This window comes from Lissotriton helveticus, chromosome 4_1, assembly GCF_964261635.1.
Source record: "Lissotriton helveticus chromosome 4_1, aLisHel1.1, whole genome shotgun sequence".
NCBI lineage: Eukaryota > Metazoa > Chordata > Amphibia > Caudata > Salamandridae > Lissotriton > Lissotriton helveticus.
Window position 1 is genome coordinate 1672251511 of NC_136063.1, and position 13059 is coordinate 1672264569.

The 13059-nt window shown below is 33.8% G+C and overlaps 7 non-coding genes across 7 annotated transcripts; 5 read left to right on the forward strand and 2 right to left on the reverse strand.

Annotated features, from left to right (window-relative positions):
- The first annotated feature begins 1080 nt into the window (after positions 1 to 1080).
- On the forward strand, positions 1081 to 1152 carry TRNAQ-UUG (transfer RNA glutamine (anticodon UUG)). Its single transcript has one exon. It is a non-coding gene; the product is annotated as a tRNA-Gln (tRNA).
- An 826-nt stretch (positions 1153 to 1978) lies between these two features.
- On the reverse strand, positions 1979 to 2050 carry TRNAQ-CUG (transfer RNA glutamine (anticodon CUG)). Its single transcript has one exon. It is a non-coding gene; the product is annotated as a tRNA-Gln (tRNA).
- Positions 2051 to 3600: 1550 nt separating this feature from the next.
- TRNAQ-UUG (transfer RNA glutamine (anticodon UUG)) lies at positions 3601 to 3672 on the forward strand. The gene has a single exon. It is a non-coding gene; the product is annotated as a tRNA-Gln (tRNA).
- A 2440-nt stretch (positions 3673 to 6112) lies between these two features.
- TRNAQ-UUG (transfer RNA glutamine (anticodon UUG)) lies at positions 6113 to 6184 on the forward strand. Its single transcript has one exon. It is a non-coding gene; the product is annotated as a tRNA-Gln (tRNA).
- Positions 6185 to 7010: 826 nt separating this feature from the next.
- TRNAQ-CUG (transfer RNA glutamine (anticodon CUG)) lies at positions 7011 to 7082 on the reverse strand. Its single transcript has one exon. It is a non-coding gene; the product is annotated as a tRNA-Gln (tRNA).
- Positions 7083 to 8632: 1550 nt separating this feature from the next.
- Positions 8633 to 8704, forward strand: TRNAQ-UUG (transfer RNA glutamine (anticodon UUG)). The gene has a single exon. It is a non-coding gene; the product is annotated as a tRNA-Gln (tRNA).
- Positions 8705 to 11150: 2446 nt separating this feature from the next.
- Positions 11151 to 11222, forward strand: TRNAQ-UUG (transfer RNA glutamine (anticodon UUG)). The gene has a single exon. It is a non-coding gene; the product is annotated as a tRNA-Gln (tRNA).
- The last annotated feature ends 1837 nt before the right edge of the window (positions 11223 to 13059 follow it).

Genomic DNA, 13059 nt, shown 5'->3' on the forward strand with positions numbered 1-13059 from the left:
AACAAGTTACAGAAATACAAACATTATAATACGTTTACATCACATTCCTACACAAAATAGTGTGACATTAAGAAATCCTATCCTGTTTTTCTGAAATGCATTTCAGAGGCATGATTCCCAGCATCCCTTTTTGAAGCTTTCTGCGCTATTGATAAGGCGAATTTAGCACATTTTGAAAGAGAAGTGTTCTTAAATCAAACCTAGAGAACCACAATGACGGTATCATTCAGATAGTACAAATGTTTTTTGTATATTAGTATGGAAATTGTGAAATAAAACGTTTTTCATGCTGATTTTCAACAGTCGATCTGCAATCGTGAAACATAAGCTTTTGCTTGGAGGCCTCACAGGTACTGATCTAATTTTCTCTTTTAAGATTATTCACAAATCATATGATATGCTTTGTATAAATCAACTATATTGTTAGATCAAAATTGAGTAAAAAGTGACTATCTCAATTTCATGACATATAGAAGAGTAAGGAGAAGAAGCTCATGTTTCAAATGTGGAGAGGCAACAACTTTTCATTATTTTCACCTCTACTAATTATATGCATTTTTATAATGTATGTGTTTATGTTGTCCTATAAATATACAGAGACATATAGCAAGATATAGGGAGATACATACGTGTAAAGTGGATATGTACAAGTTTATAAGTAAATGAGATGTTTTTCCAATTAATAATTCTAAGAACTGAATGGAAAAGAAAATCGTAAAGTTTAGATAAGTCCCACTGTGATTTGTACTCAGATCCCGGTTTTCAGAGTCTAGAGTGCTAAGCATGATACCATCAAACCACCTGTACCAGGTTGAGCTTTTCATTTTGAGAGAAGAGATTGCATTCACGGGGGAATCTTATATTTTATTGCAAAATCGTATCTCACATAAAAAGTACTGTTCAACAGAGTGATAGCGTTACTTGAGTCCTCTGGGCAACATCCTTCCCTAACATAGTTCAATATGCAAAAGTTGAACAGAATAGAAAAGTAATAACATTCTGTTGGTCTTTGACTGTAGAACATTAAAAACTTTGAAATGTTCACATTGCTGCAGCAATTTGCTCCCTTGTCACATGGGAGGTTCCATGGTGTAATGGTTAGCACTTTGGACTTTGAATCCAAGGATCCGAGTTCAAATCTCGGTGGGACCACTTTCATGACTGTTGATCAAATCTTTTTCTGTCAAGTGTATTCATAAATATCACAAATCTAACACGGGTAGAGTGAAACATTAATCTATTGATTGTATTCTGAAAGTCTATTCGATGTGAGCAAATGATAGAACTTTTAGAAAACATGGAAATTAAATGGCTCAAAATAATGAGACATTTTGCGAGCTGACTCTGTTTTCTCAAACTCATCACAGGGGGCTGATGCAAGATATTACTTTCTTAAATCTTACTGTTATTGATAAGGGGAAGATGGAACTTTTTAATTGGAAATCCTTCATTAAAACAAAACTTGAGGAATCAAATTGTGTATTATGGGGACAGAAGATATGACGTTTTGAATAACAATCGTGAAATTCAGACACACATATATTTACACTCTGATTTTCTAAAGTAAATCCATAACCATAAAGTAATATCTTTCGAAAGACGTGTCAAAGGTAATAATCTGAATTTCTCTTTCAAAGAAATTCACAATTAAATGCACTGTGTAAGTCAAGCATGTTGTAATATAAGAAATCAGCAAAAATTAACTATCTCATTACTGGTCATATAGATGAGAGAGGAAATGAACCTAACGTTTAAATTGTGGATGGGAAACAACAGTTTTTAGTTTTCAGCTTCAATACATATGTTTATGAATAATTGATTTCTTTATATAGTCTTATCGCTATCTAGACGGATATAGCTATGTATACATAGATGCATACTTATACGTTGATAAGTATCAGTATAAAACATTGACGTTATGTTTTTCCAAGACCAAATTCTAAGAAATGGGTGAAATAGTAAATCTCATAATTCAAGCAGGTCCCACCGAGATTTGAACTCGGATCGCTGGATTCAGAGTCCAGAGTGCTAACCATTACACCATGGAACCCTCCCATACATTAGTCATTTTTCCATTGAGACAAAAGAGAGCGCATTAGTGCGGGGGCATTTCTTACATTGATGAAACGATATCTCTGTTGAATGCTCATAGTGTAAAGAGCTATAATGTGATTTGATTCTGTTCAGATACATTCTCCTTAACAGTGTTAAATATGCAAACGTTTATCAGGATAGGCAAGTTATATCATAATGATCATCTTTGACTGTAACATATTAAAACATTTTACATTTGCAAACTAATACACCCATTTCTTTGTCTCTCACATGGGCTGCGCCAAAGAGCAATGATTGGCACGTTGGACTATGCATGCAAAGGTACCAGTCCAAATCTTGGGGGTACTATTTTATTACTCTTGACCTTTTCTATTTCTGTCACCTTTGTTTATTCATAGCTCAAATCCAACACCAGTAGGTTGAAAGAGACAATTATTGATTCCTTTCAAAACGTCCATCAGCTTGAACAAGTTACAGAAATACAAACATTATAATACGTTTACATCACATTCCTACACAAAATAGTGTGACATTAAGAAATCCTATCCTGTTTTTCTGAAATGCATTTCAGAGGCCTGATTCCCAGCATCCCTTTTTGAAGCTTTCTGCGCTATTGATAAGGCGAATTTAGCACATTTTGAAAGAGAAGTGTTCTTAAATCAAACCTAGAGAACCACAATGACGGTATCATTCAGATAGTACAAATGTTTTTTGTATATTAGTATGGAAATTGTGAAATAAAACGTTTTTCATGCTGATTTTCAACAGTCGATCTGCAATCGTGAAACATAAGCTTTTGCTTGGAGGCCTCACAGGTACTGATCTAATTTTCTCTTTTAAGATTATTCACAAATCATATGATATGCTTTGTATAAATCAACTATATTGTTAGATCAAAATTGAGTAAAAAGTGACTATCTCAATTTCATGACATATAGAAGAGTAAGGAGAAGAAGCTCATGTTTCAAATGTGGAGAGGCAACAACTTTTCATTATTTTCACCTCTACTAATTATATGCATTTTTATAATGTATGTGTTTATGTTGTCCTATAAATATACAGAGACATATAGCAAGATATAGGGAGATACATACGTGTAAAGTGGATATGTACAAGTTTATAAGTAAATGAGATGTTTTTCCAATTAATAATTCTAAGAACTGAATGGAAAAGAAAATCGTAAAGTTTAGATAAGTCCCACTGTGATTTGTACTCAGATCCCGGTTTTCAGAGTCTAGAGTGCTAAGCATGATACCATCAAACCACCTGTACCAGGTTGAGCTTTTCATTTTGAGAGAAGAGATTGCATTCACGGGGGAATCTTATATTTTATTGCAAAATCGTATCTCAAATAAAAAGTACTGTTCAACAGAGTGATAGCGTTACTTGAGTCCTCTGGGCAACATCCTTCCCTAACATAGTTCAATATGCAAAAGTTGAACAGAATAGAAAAGTAATAACATTCTGTTGGTCTTTGACTGTAGAACATTAAAAACTTTGAAATGTTCACATTGCTGCAGCAATTTGCTCCCTTGTCATATGGGAGGTTCCATGGTGTAATGGTTAGCACTTTGGACTTTGAATCCAAGGATCCGAGTTCAAATCTCGGTGGGACCACTTTCATGACTGTTGATCAAATCTTTTTCTGTCAAGTGTATTCATAAATATCACAAATCTAACACGGGTAGAGTGAAACATTAATTTATTGATTGTATTCTGAAAGTCTATTCGATGTGAGCAAATGATAGAACTTTTAGAAAACATGGAAATTAAATGGCTCAAAATAATGAGACATTTTGCGAGCTGACTCTGTTTTCTCAAACTCATCACAGGGGGCTGATGCAAGATATTACTTTCTTAAATCTTACTGTTATTGATAAGGGGAAGATGGAACTTTTTAATTGGAAATCCTTCATTAAAACAAAACTTGAGGAATCAAATTGTGTATTATGGGGACAGAAGATATGACGTTTTGAATAACAATCGTGAAATTCAGACACACATATATTTACACTCTGATTTTCTAAAGTAAATCCATAACCATGAAGTAAAATCTTTCGAAAGACGTGTCAAAGGTAATAATCTGAATTTCTCTTTCAAAGAAATTCACAATTAAATGCACTGTGTAAGTCAAGCATGTTGTCATATAAGAAATCAGCAAAAATTAACTATCTCATTACTGGTCATATAGATGAGAGAGGAAATGAACCTAACGTTTAAATTGTGGATGGGAAACAACAGTTTTTAGTTTTCAGCTTCAATACATATGTTTATGAATAATTGATTTCTTTATATAGTCTTATCGCTATCTAGACGGATATAGCTATGTATACATAGATGCATACTTATACGTTGATAAGTATCAGTATAAAACATTGACGTTATGTTTTTCCAAGACCAAATTCTAAGAAATGGGTGAAATAGTAAATCTCATAATTCATACAGGTCCCACCGAGCTTGGATCGCTGGATTCAGAGTCCAGAGTGCTAACCATTACACCATGGAACCCTCCCATACATGAGTCATTTTTCCATTGAGACAAAAGAGAGCGCATTAGTGCGGGGCATTTCTTACATTGATGAAACGATATCTCTGTTGAATGCTCATAGTGTAAAGAGCTATAATGTGATTTGATTCTGTTCAGATACATTCTCCTTAACAGTGTTAAATATGCAAACGTTTATCAGGATAGGCAAGTTATATCATAATGATCATCTTTGACTGTAACATATTAAAACATTTTACATTTCCAAACTAATACACCCATTTCTTTGTCTCTCAAATGGGCTGCGCCAAAGAGCAATGATTGGCACGTTGGACTTTGCATGCAAAGGTACCAGTCCAAATCTTGGGGGTACTATTTTATTACTCTTGACCTTTTCTATTTCTGTCACCTTTGTTTATTGATAGCTCAAATCCAACACCAGTAGGTTGAAAGAGACAATTATTGATTCCTTTCAAAACGTCCATCAGCTTGAACAAGTTACAGAAATACAAACATTATAATACGTTTACATCACATTCCTACACAAAATAGTGTGACATTAAGAAATCCTATCCTGTTTTTCTGAAATGCATTTCAGAGGCATGATTCCCAGCATCCCTTTTTGAAGCTTTCTGCGCTATTGATAAGGCGAATTTAGCACATTTTGAAAGAGAAGTGTTCTTAAATCAAACCTAGAGAACCACAATGACGGTATCATTCAGATAGTACAAATGTTTTTTGTATATTAGTATGGAAATTGTGAAATAAAACGTTTTTCATGCTGATTTTCAACAGTCGATCTGCAATCGTGAAACATAAGCTTTTGCTTGGAGGCCTCACAGGTACTGATCTAATTTTCTCTTTTAAGATTATTCACAAATCATATGATATGCTTTGTATAAATCAACTATATTGTTAGATCAAAATTGAGTAAAAAGTGACTATCTCAATTTCATGACATATAGAAGAGTAAGGAGAAGAAGCTCATGTTTCAAATGTGGAGAGGCAACAACTTTTCATTATTTTCACCTCTACTAATTATATGCATTTTTATAATGTATGTGTTTATGTTGTCCTATAAATATACAGAGACATATAGCAAGATATAGGGAGATACATACGTGTAAAGTGGATATGTACAAGTTTATAAGTAAATGAGATGTTTTTCCAATTAATAATTCTAAGAACTGAATGGAAAAGAAAATCGTAAAGTTTAGATAAGTCCCACTGTGATTTGTACTCAGATCCCGGTTTTCAGAGTCTAGAGTGCTAAGCATGATACCATCAAACCACCTGTACCAGGTTGAGCTTTTCATTTTGAGAGAAGAGATTGCATTCACGGGGGAATCTTATATTTTATTGCAAAATCGTATCTCACATAAAAAGTACTGTTCAACAGAGTGATAGCGTTACTTGAGTCCTCTGGGCAACATCCTTCCTTAACATAGTTCAATATGCAAAAGTTGAACAGAATAGAAAAGTAATAACATTCTGTTGGTCTTTGACTGTAGAACATTAAAAACTTTGAAATGTTCACATTGCTGCAGCAATTTGCTCCCTTGTCACATGGGAGGTTCCATGGTGTAATGGTTAGCACTTTGGACTTTGAATCCAAGGATCCGAGTTCAAATCTCGGTGGGACCACTTTCATGACTGTTGATCAAATCTTTTTCTGTCAAGTGTATTCATAAATATCACAAATCTAACACGGGTAGAGTGAAACATTAATCTATTGATTGTATTCTGAAAGTCTATTCGATGTGAGCAAATGATAGAACTTTTAGAAAACATGGAAATTAAATGGCTCAAAATAATGAGACATTTTGCGAGCTGACTCTGTTTTCTCAAACTCATCACAGGGGGCTGATGCAAGATATTACTTTCTTAAATCTTACTGTTATTGATAAGGGGAAGATGGAACTTTTTAATTGGAAATCCTTCATTAAAACAAAACTTGAGGAATCAAATTGTGTATTATGGGGACAGAAGATATGACGTTTTGAATAACAATCGTGAAATTCAGACACACATATATTTACACTCTGATTTTCTAAAGTAAATCCATAACCATAAAGTAATATCTTTCGAAAGACGTGTCAAAGGTAATAATCTGAATTTCTCTTTCAAAGAAATTCACAATTAAATGCACTGTGTAAGTCAAGCATGTTGTCATATAAGAAATCAGCAAAAATTAACTATCTCATTACTGGTCATATAGATGAGAGAGGAAATGAACCTAACGTTTAAATTGTGGATGGGAAACAACAGTTTTTAGTTTTCAGCTTCAATACATATGTTTATGAATAATTGATTTCTTTATATAGTCTTATCGCTATCTAGACGGATATAGCTATGTATACATAGATGCATACTTATACGTTGATAAGTATCAGTATAAAACATTGACGTTATGTTTTTCCAAGACCAAATTCTAAGAAATGGGTGAAATAGTAAATCTCATAATTCAAGCAGGTCCCACCGAGATTTGAACTCAGATCGCTGGATTCAGAGTCCAGAGTGCTAACCATTACAGCATGGAACCCTCCCATACATTAGTCATTTTTCCATTGAGACAAAAGAGAGCGCATTAGTGCGGGGGCATTTCTTACATTGATGAAACGATATCTCTGTTGAATGCTCATAGTGTAAAGAGCTATAATGTGATTTGATTCTGTTCAGATACATTCTCCTTAACAGTGTTAAATATGCAAACGTTTATCAGGATAGGCAAGTTATATCATAATGATCATCTTTGACTGTAACATATTAAAACATTTTACATTTGCAAACTAATACACCCATTTCTTTGTCTCTCACATGGGCTGCGCCAAAGAGCAATGATTGGCACGTTGGACTATGCATGCAAAGGTACCAGTCCAAATCTTGGGGGTACTATTTTATTACTCTTGACCTTTTCTATTTCTGTCACCTTTGTTTATTCATAGCTCAAATCCAACACCAGTAGGTTGAAAGAGACAATTATTGATTCCTTTCAAAACGTCCATCAGCTTGAACAAGTTACAGAAATACAAACATTATAATACGTTTACATCACATTCCTACACAAAATAGTGTGACATTAAGAAATCCTATCCTGTTTTTCTGAAATGCATTTCAGAGGCCTGATTCCCAGCATCCCTTTTTGAAGCTTTCTGCGCTATTGATAAGGCGAATTTAGCACATTTTGAAAGAGAAGTGTTCTTAAATCAAACCTAGAGAACCACAATGACGGTATCATTCAGATAGTACAAATGTTTTTTGTATATTAGTATGGAAATTGTGAAATAAAACGTTTTTCATGCTGATTTTCAACAGTCGATCTGCAATCGTGAAACATAAGCTTTTGCTTGGAGGCCTCACAGGTACTGATCTAATTTTCTCTTTTAAGATTATTCACAAATCATATGATATGCTTTGTATAAATCAACTATATTGTTAGATCAAAATTGAGTAAAAAGTGACTATCTCAATTTCATGACATATAGAAGAGTAAGGAGAAGAAGCTCATGTTTCAAATGTGGAGAGGCAACAACTTTTCATTATTTTCACCTCTACTAATTATATGCATTTTTATAATGTATGTGTTTATGTTGTCCTATAAATATACAGAGACATATAGCAAGATATAGGGAGATACATACGTGTAAAGTGGATATGTACAAGTTTGTAAGTAAATGAGATGTTTTTCCAATTAATAATTCTAAGAACTGAATGGAAAAGAAAATCGTAAAGTTTAGATAAGTCCCACTGTGATTTGTACTCAGGTCCCGGTTTTCAGAGTCTAGAGTGCTAAGCATGATACCATCAAACCACCTGTACCAGGTTGAGCTTTTCATTTTGAGAGAAGAGATTGCATTCACGGGGGAATCTTATATTTTATTGCAAAATCGTATCTCACATAAAAAGTACTGTTCAACAGAGTGATAGCGTTACTTGAGTCCTCTGGGCAACATCCTTCCCTAACATAGTTCAATATGCAAAAGTTGAACAGAATAGAAAAGTAATAACATTCTGTTGGTCTTTGACTGTAGAACATTAAAAACTTTGAAATGTTCACATTGCTGCAGCAATTTGCTCCCTTGTCACATGGGAGGTTCCATGGTGTAATGGTTAGCACTTTGGACTTTGAATCCAAGGATCCGAGTTCAAATCTCGGTGGGACCACTTTCATGACTGTTGATCAAATCTTTTTCTGTCAAGTGTATTCATAAATATCACAAATCTAACACGGGTAGAGTGAAACATTAATTTATTGATTGTATTCTGAAAGTCTATTCGATGTGAGCAAATGATAGAACTTTTAGAAAACATGGAAATTAAATGGCTCAAAATAATGAGACATTTTGCGAGCTGACTCTGTTTTCTCAAACTCATCACAGGGGGCTGATGCAAGATATTACTTTCTTAAATCTTACTGTTATTGATAAGGGGAAGATGGAACTTTTTAATTGGAAATCCTTCATTAAAACAAAACTTGAGGAATCAAATTGTGTATTATGGGGACAGAAGATATGACGTTTTGAATAACAATCGTGAAATTCAGACACACATATATTTACACTCTGATTTTCTAAAGTAAATCCATAACCATAAAGTAAAATCTTTCGAAAGACGTGTCAAAGGTAATAATCTGAATTTCTCTTTCAAAGAAATTCACAATTAAATGCACTGTGTAAGTCAAGCATGTTGTCATATAAGAAATCAGCAAAAATTAACTATCTCATTACTGGTCATATAGATGAGAGAGGAAATGAACCTAACGTTTAAATTGTGGATGGGAAACAACAGTTTTTAGTTTTCAGCTTCAATACATATGTTTATGAATAATTGATTTCTTTATATAGTCTTATCGCTATCTAGACGGATATAGCTATGTATACATAGATGCATACTTATACGTTGATAAGTATCAGTATAAAACATTGACGTTATGTTTTTCCAAGACCAAATTCTAAGAAATGGGTGAAATAGTAAATCTCATAATTCATACAGGTCCCACCGAGCTTGGACTTGGATCGCTGGATTCAGAGTCCAGAGTGCTAACCATTACACCATGGAACCCTCCCATACATGAGTCATTTTTCCATTGAGACAAAAGAGAGCGCATTAGTGCGGGGCATTTCTTACATTGATGAAACGATATCTCTGTTGAATGCTCATAGTGTAAAGAGCTATAATGTGATTTGATTCTGTTCAGATACATTCTCCTTAACAGTGTTAAATATGCAAACGTTTATCAGGATAGGCAAGTTATATCATAATGATCATCTTTGACTGTAACATATTAAAACATTTTACATTTCCAAACTAATACACCCATTTCTTTGTCTCTCAAATGGGCTGCGCCAAAGAGCAATGATTGGCACGTTGGACTTTGCATGCAAAGGTACCAGTCCAAATCTTGGGGGTACTATTTTATTACTCTTGACCTTTTCTATTTCTGTCACCTTTGTTTATTGATAGCTCAAATCCAACACCAGTAGGTTGAAAGAGACAATTATTGATTCCTTTCAAAACGTCCATCAGCTTGAACAAGTTACAGAAATACAAACATTATAATACGTTTACATCACATTCCTACACAAAATAGTGTGACATTAAGAAATCCTATCCTGTTTTTCTGAAATGCATTTCAGAGGCCTGATTCCCAGCATCCCTTTTTGAAGCTTTCTGCGCTATTGATAAGGCGAATTTAGCACATTTTGAAAGAGAAGTGTTCTTAAATCAAACCTAGAGAACCACAATGACGGTATCATTCAGATAGTACAAATGTTTTTTGTATATTAGTATGGAAATTGTGAAATAAAACGTTTTTCATGCTGATTTTCAACAGTCGATCTGCAATCGTGAAACATAAGCTTTTGCTTGGAGGCCTCACAGGTACTGATCTAATTTTCTCTTTTAAGATTATTCACAAATCATATGATATGCTTTGTATAAATCAACTATATTGTTAGATCAAAATTGAGTAAAAAGTGACTATCTCAATTTCATGACATATAGAAGAGTAAGGAGAAGAAGCTCATGTTTCAAATGTGGAGAGGCAACAACTTTTCATTATTTTCACCTCTACTAATTATATGCATTTTTATAATGTATGTGTTTATGTTGTCCTATAAATATACAGAGACATATAGCAAGATATAGGGAGATACATACGTGTAAAGTGGATATGTACAAGTTTGTAAGTAAATGAGATGTTTTTCCAATTAATAATTCTAAGAACTGAATGGAAAAGAAAATCGTAAAGTTTAGATAAGTCCCACTGTGATTTGTACTCAGGTCCCGGTTTTCAGAGTCTAGAGTGCTAAGCATGATACCATCAAACCACCTGTACCAGGTTGAGCTTTTCATTTTGAGAGAAGAGATTGCATTCACGGGGGAATCTTATATTTTATTGCAAAATCGTATCTCACATAAAAAGTACTGTTCAACAGAGTGATAGCGTTACTTGAGTCCTCTGGGCAACATCCTTCCCTAACATAGTTCAATATGCAAAAGTTGAACAGAATAGAAAAGTAATAACATTCTGTTGGTCTTTGACTGTAGAACATTAAAAACTTTGAAATGTTCACATTGCTGCAGCAATTTGCTCCCTTGTCACATGGGAGGTTCCATGGTGTAATGGTTAGCACTTTGGACTTTGAATCCAAGGATCCGAGTTCAAATCTCGGTGGGACCACTTTCATGACTGTTGATCAAATCTTTTTCTGTCAAGTGTATTCATAAATATCACAAATCTAACACGGGTAGAGTGAAACATTAATTTATTGATTGTATTCTGAAAGTCTATTCGATGTGAGCAAATGATAGAACTTTTAGAAAACATGGAAATTAAATGGCTCAAAATAATGAGACATTTTGCGAGCTGACTCTGTTTTCTCAAACTCATCACAGGGGGCTGATGCAAGATATTACTTTCTTAAATCTTACTGTTATTGATAAGGGGAAGATGGAACTTTTTAATTGGAAATCCTTCATTAAAACAAAACTTGAGGAATCAAATTGTGTATTATGGGGACAGAAGATATGACGTTTTGAATAACAATCGTGAAATTCAGACACACATATATTTACACTCTGATTTTCTAAAGTAAATCCATAACCATAAAGTAAAATCTTTCGAAAGACGTGTCAAAGGTAATAATCTGAATTTCTCTTTCAAAGAAATTCACAATTAAATGCACTGTGTAAGTCAAGCATGTTGTCATATAAGAAATCAGCAAAAATTAACTATCTCATTACTGGTCATATAGATGAGAGAGGAAATGAACCTAACGTTTAAATTGTGGATGGGAAACAACAGTTTTTAGTTTTCAGCTTCAATACATATGTTTATGAATAATTGATTTCTTTATATAGTCTTATCGCTATCTAGACGGATATAGCTATGTATACATAGATGCATACTTATACGTTGATAAGTATCAGTATAAAACATTGACGTTATGTTTTTCCAAGACCAAATTCTAAGAAATGGGTGAAATAGTAAATCTCATAATTCATACAGGTCCCACCGAGCTTGGACTTGGATCGCTGGATTCAGAGTCCAGAGTGCTAACCATTACACCATGGAACCCTCCCATACATGAGTCATTTTTCCATTGAGACAAAAGAGAGCGCATTAGTGCGGGGCATTTCTTACATTGATGAAACGATATCTCTGTTGAATGCTCATAGTGTAAAGAGCTATAATGTGATTTGATTCTGTTCAGATACATTCTCCTTAACAGTGTTAAATATGCAAACGTTTATCAGGATAGGCAAGTTATATCATAATGATCATCTTTGACTGTAACATATTAAAACATTTTACATTTCCAAACTAATACACCCATTTCTTTGTCTCTCAAATGGGCTGCGCCAAAGAGCAATGATTGGCACGTTGGACTTTGCATGCAAAGGTACCAGTCCAAATCTTGGGGGTACTATTTTATTACTCTTGACCTTTTCTATTTCTGTCACCTTTGTTTATTGATAGCTCAAATCCAACACCAGTAGGTTGAAAGAGACAATTATTGATTCCTTTCAAAACGTCCATCAGCTTGAACAAGTTACAGAAATACAAACATTATAATACGTTTACATCACATTCCTACACAAAATAGTGTGACATTAAGAAATCCTATCCTGTTTTTCTGAAATGCATTTCAGAGGCCTGATTCCCAGCATCCCTTTTTGAAGCTTTCTGCGCTATTGATAAGGCGAATTTAGCACATTTTGAAAGAGAAGTGTTCTTAAATCAAACCTAGAGAACCACAATGACGGTATCATTCAGATAGTACAAATGTTTTTTGTATATTAGTATGGAAATTGTGAAATAAAACGTTTTTCATGCTGATTTTCAACAGTCGATCTGCAATCGTGAAACATAAGCTTTTGCTTGGAGGCCTCACAGGTACTGATCTAATTTTCTCTTTTAAGATTATTCACAAATCATATGATATGCTTTGTATAAATCAACTATATTGTTAGATCAAAATTGAGTAAAAAGTGACTATCTCAATTTCATGACATAT